The following is a 6170-nucleotide window of genomic DNA, read 5'->3' as shown; positions in this document are numbered from 1 at the left end:
GTGATTTTCCATATCTTTCCATGCCCCCTAGAACATGACCTGTGTCCCCATCAAGGAACATATCACATCTCCATGTAATTGCCTGTTTACTTATTTGTAGCCTCACTAAGCTAAAAACTCTATGAACCATAAATAACAGACCTGTTTTGTTATCATTGAGTATATCCAGTACCCAACTCAATGTACAGGGCAATAAGCAAGCCTTCAATAAATATTTGTTGAATGAATGAATAAATACTAATCAATTCTAGGGATACTCAAGATACTTAGCATACTCAAAATGCTAAGCACTAGTGCAGGAGGTCCAGTTTATCTAAAGAAAAAGTATTATAAATATTACAGCAATAATGAAAAATAAGTATGTGAGAATTTTTAAAGATTATACAAGTTTGAGGTATACTCTCAATAATGAAAACATAATTTTCTTTTTCTATATTATAATATTATCTAAAGGAAAAGTAAATATTTCTAAAAAATATTTACAGACACATTCTGATAAATGGCTGAACTTTCTGCTTCATAGTATATGTCATATAAACTTTGTATTCGTTAGATTCTGTTACCAGAATGAGAAGTATTTCCAAAAACTGATGATCTGAAGAAACATTCTACTTTCTTCCTATTATACTAACTTTGTATGTTAAACTACACAAAAGTGCCTCTAATGGCACAGTGTTTTATCTCAGATTATTTTAGAACATTGCTACTTTAAGTTAAAAGTAGAAGAGGCAGCTCTCTGCCCGCCTATGTCTATGTAGATGTCTCTTTTCTTCTTTTCCTTAATAAGCTTGCAAGAATAAAAATAAAAATAGAAGAGTACAACTAGCTATGATTTAACCTATCTTTTGTGATATTCTGTGGCTAAAAAAGATAAACATTGTCTCAGTGACCATGACTGCTAATCATCAAAATAGATCATTTCAACTCTTTACTCAGCAGGCTAGCTGTTCCCAAAATTATCTTAAGATTATGTTTCAGTAAGGAAATTGGAGTTTTCAATTTAAAGTGATTTCTAGCTATTCCTTAGAGAAGTAGCTGACTCCAAGTACTGGAAAGAGAAGGTACAAGATTAACCTGGGACATTCTGTGGCAGATCATAGAGCACATTTAAGAAAAATGGGAATATGTGAAAAAACATAGCAGCCAAATGCAAGGGCTCCCACTGGCCAGCGCTTGAATAATGGGAGCATCAAAAAACAATAAAAATAATAATGATGGCTGCAATCACTTATATACATTGATTAAACAGAAATCTAATGTCTCACTAAAAACACCCAGGAGAACTCAGAAAAACTCATATCAACGACAAAAATCAATTTTTAAAAAATACATATGAACAGAACCATGAAGCTAAAATGTGCTTATAAAGTCGACAATTTTACAAGTGCACAAATGGATGGTTAGGTATTATTGAGTCAATGCAATTAAGCTACTTTATGTATTATAGTTTCAAAGACATTGTTAGTAACACAGATAATATAAAATAATAGAATTATTAATAAAACAAAATGTGAAGGAAAGGGAAGGGATGGGAACATGAAGATGCTAATTTACTTATTTTTTCCTAGGAGAGAGCAATTACATCATCTGAAATTGAACTACATGTTTACAAAATATGAAAACTTCACTTACTTGGTAACTTCTGTTATCATCCCCTTTTTTAATCTCCTTTAATTTTTTTTTTTTTTTTTGGCTTTCTCAGGCTTTTATTGACCTTTACATGTAGTGTAGCAAACAGGTACAAGGCAGGCATGGGTTAAGGTTAAGGCCTCCAAGCCCCTGGCAAGTCTTCACTCTGGGCTTCTCTGCCTTCTTTCTCCCCTTCTCTTTCCTGCCTCCCATGCTGCTTCTGCTTCTGCTTCTGTGGATGACTCTCTCAATACTCCTCCCATGGCCCACAGAAGTAAGCAAGATAGTTTGCAATAATGTAACAACTGCAGGTGCCCCATCAGGCAGGGCAATCCTAATGGTGGGAGGGCAGAAAAGCCTAAAAAACCATTTACCCTACAATCAGCTGTTACTTAAAGTTTTGAATACATTCAAAAACCAAAATACAAAGATCTACTTTTTCCATTATTCCAGTATTTCTTTTTTTTTTTTTTATTTTTTTTTTTTGCAATTATTATTTTTTTTTATTTTTTTTATTTTTTTTTTATAAATTTTATTGTTATATTCCCCATACAATTGCAGCCCCCCATTCTGACCCCAATCCCTCCCCTCCCGCCCCCGCCCCCCTAAAAGTGTCTCTGGTTCATAGTTTTTTGTTGATTTTGATTTTCACTTTCTTATAGTTATTCATTTTCCTGGTCCCTTATTTAAGTTTTCTAGATTCCTGCTATGAGTGAGACCATCCGGTATTTTTCTTTTTCTTTTTGGCTTATTTTGCTGAGCATGATCCCTTCCAGCGCCATCCATGTTGCAGCAAATTGCATGTGTTTATCTTTTTTGAATGCTGAGTAATATTCCATGGTATATATGTACCACATCTTCTTGATCCAGTCATCTATTTTTGGGCATTTGGGTTGTTTCCAAAGCTTAGCTATTGTAAACAGTGCTGCTATAAACATAGGGGTGCAGGTGTTCTTTGGAATTGATGTTTCTGTGTCCTTTGGGTAAATACCTAGGAGTGGAATTGCTGGGTCATATGGAAGCTCTATGTTTAGTAGGTCCAGAAATCTCCACACAGCTTTCCACAGTGGTTGGACCAGTTTGCACTCCCACCAACAGTGCAGAAGAGTTCCTTTTTCTCCACACCCTCGCCAACATTTGTTGTTGCTAGTTTTTTTAATATGTGCCATTCTCACTGGTGTAAGATGGTATCTCATGGTAGTTTTGATTTGCATTTCCCTGATGACAAGTGATGTTGAACATTTTTTCATATGCCTGTTGGCCATTTGCATTTCCTCTTCAGAGAAGTTTCTTTTAAGCTCTTCTGCCCATTTTTTGACTGGATTATTTTCTTTGTTGTTGTTGAGTCTCATCAGCTCTTTGCAGATTTTTGTGATCAGTCCTTTATCATTAGTGTTGGGTGCAAAAATGTTCTCCCAGTTGGTGGGGTTTCTCTTTGTTTTTGTTATTGTCTCTTTTGCTGTGCAAAAGCTCTTTAATTTGATATAGTCCCAGCTGTTTATCTTTGCCTTCACTATCACTGCTTTGGGTGATGTGTCTGTAAAGATGTCTTTGATGTGCAAATCACGTAGTGTTTCGCCTATATTTCCTTCTATATATTTTATGGTTTCAGGTCTTATGTCTAGTTCTTTAATCCATTTTGAGTTGATTTTTGTGTATGGTGTGAGGTGGTGGTCAAGCTTCATTCTTTTGCATGTAGCGACCCAGTTTTCCCAGCACCATTTATTGAACAAACTTTCTTTGCTCCAATGCATAGTCTTTGCTCCTTTGTCAAAGATTAGTTGACCATAAATCTGTGGGTTTATTTCTGGATTTTCTATTCGATTCCATTGGTCTGTATGTCTGTTCTTGTTCCAATACCATGCAGTTTTGATGATTATGGCTTTGTAGTATAGTTTGAAGTCTGGGAGTCTGATGCCTCCATTCCCTTCTTTTTTTTTCAATCTCCTTTAATTTTTTAGAGCAATCTTTAGGAACTAACATCTTATGGGCCAAGAAACTTATTTCCTAAACTTCAAGACACCCTTATGTTTTACTGTATTTTCTTTTTCTCTGATTAAATGCAATAAAATTAAACATTTTAATTTAAAACAATGTCTTAAAAAATATCCTGTTTTCCCCAATTTTAAAACTTACTACAAAAATTACAGTAATCAGACATACAGTACTAGCAGAAATATCAACAAATACATCAATGGAAGAGAATTGAGACCCAGAAATAAACCCCTTTATTAATGGTAAATTGATTTTCAAAAAGGGCTCCAAGACAATTCAATGGGGGGGGGGGAGGGAATGATCTCTTCAATGAAAGGGAAAACTGAATATCCACATGCAAAAGAATGAAACTGGGCCCCTTCTTCACAATGTAGACAAAAATTTACTCAAAGTGGCCCATACACACAAATGAAAATGTACGAACTATAAAACTCTTAGGAGACAATATAGGAGTGATTCTTCATGACCTTAGGTTAGGCAAAACCTTCTCTGACACAACACAAAAAGCACAAGCAACAACAAAAATCATATAAACTGAACTTCCTCAAAATTAATACCTTTGTGCTTCAAAAGATACCAAAAAGAAATGGAAAAGACAATTTATAGAATGGGAGAAAATATTTGCAAATCATATATCTGATAAAGAACTTTTATCTAAATACGTGAAGAACTCTTGTAAGTCAGAAATAAAAAAACAACCCATTTTATGAATGGGTAAATATCTAAATGTATACTTCTCCAACGAAGATATACAAACGACTGATAAGAGCATGAAAAGAGGTTCAACATTATTAGGCATGATTATGGGTTGTCCCATTCAGGACACCACCTTTAGTCTTCATGCCTTCATTAGTCACCACCATTAGTCTTACGATATTAATGATATGACTCTATGATATTAATAGGAGCTAACCTCCATAAAGTGCTTACTATGTCAGATACCACACAATGCACTACTGATCCTCAAATCACCCAATGGCTAAACTCTGAGGAAAGAAAGGCTTAGTTTCATCACTCTATGTATCTCAAAGTATGCTTCTCAAAGTGTGGTTCCTACACCAGCAGCACAGGTATTTATCTGAGAAAGTGTTACATTAGCATATGCTTGGTTCTCACTCCAGACCACCAGAATCAGAAACTCTGGGGCTGGAGTCTAGAATGCTGTGTTTTAATATGCCCTCGAGGTAAGACTTACTGATACACGTTAATGCTTGAGAGATGGAGTCTATGCTTAAATCCAAGGGTGAAATCTCAGAGCCCATCAAAGCGCATGTACTTTCACTTAATGATACACCCTCCCTAACACACCAAGAATAAAACCAGTTATAGTTGATTTCTATATGAGTCTCGTGCAGTTTTATTCTATCTCCTTGGCTTCAGTGCTTGACCTAACAAATTTTCAGGGTTAAATTCACCACCAGAGGGAGTCACTATAACTTCAGCAAAATATTGAATACTTAAGGAACAAGAAAATAGAAACAAAAAAACTACATCTATTTCCTGAGAGAAGTTTTAATTTCTGTCAGCATTAAAACAACTGACAAACTACCTAACACAGAGCAGCTGCATTTGAAGTTTTATTGCTTAGGCATGAACCTGCTGTTTATGCCAAAAATACATATATAGTTGGTCACTTTACATTTTTCCTTTCATTTCTTAAATAGGAAATGTAGGGAGGAGAGCAGAAGCTTAGGTTAGTAAAATAATAATGTAATTTAAATAAAATAGTCTAATTTTCATGACATCATTTTCTCTAAAGTTCCAAAGAAATCAGACTAGAAAAAAAGTCTGAAAACTGATCCAGCTGTGTTCTTGAATTGAAGAATAGTAAATCCAGCACAACACAAGTTCTCAGTAAGTGGTGCTGAATAAATAAGTGAATGATGCTAATGTAATTCTTTGCCTCCATGGGACCCTTCATTCCACTGGAACGATAATTCCCAGAGATTCTGCACTCTGGGGCCTGAGTGAAGGACCATGACCTGATCCCTGTCTTAGGAATCACATTCCTCAGGGCCATAGTAATGGGCTGTTCAGTGCTTAATGAAATATTTCTGTTCCTTCTGAGGATGCTAATAACATGAGTGTCTGATGAACACCCATGGGTTATTTTAAATTGATGATGCAGAAAAGGGCAACTATTTCAGAAATGCCATCAGTAATTATGTGAGACTATCCCTGGAGGACCCAGCACCCTCCTATACCTGAAACTGAAGAACCCTCCTCCACACCCCACACTGCACATATCTCCTCATTTCTTTCTTTCCTTTATAATCTTCTTTCACTCTCCTTGGGGAGATGATTTTTTTAAGTACTAACTGCCCTTCTCCAAGATGGCACCACTTGCCAATAAAAAGCTTTGTTTGAGGAAAACGAATGATTCAGGGTCCTTAGTACCTGTGCTGCATTGCAAAAGTGGCCACTAATTCATCCGTCCCTCTACCAACCACCCCTACCCATAATAAATTGAATGCCCTCCCACTCTGACTTTGGGCTAGGCCATAGGGCTTGCTTTAACCAACAGGATAGCAGCAAATGCGACACAG

This window comes from Talpa europaea (assembly GCF_964194135.1).
Source record: "Talpa europaea genome assembly, chromosome: 3".
Taxonomy (NCBI): domain Eukaryota; kingdom Metazoa; phylum Chordata; class Mammalia; order Eulipotyphla; family Talpidae; genus Talpa; species Talpa europaea.
This window is presented reverse-complemented; position numbering follows the sequence as displayed.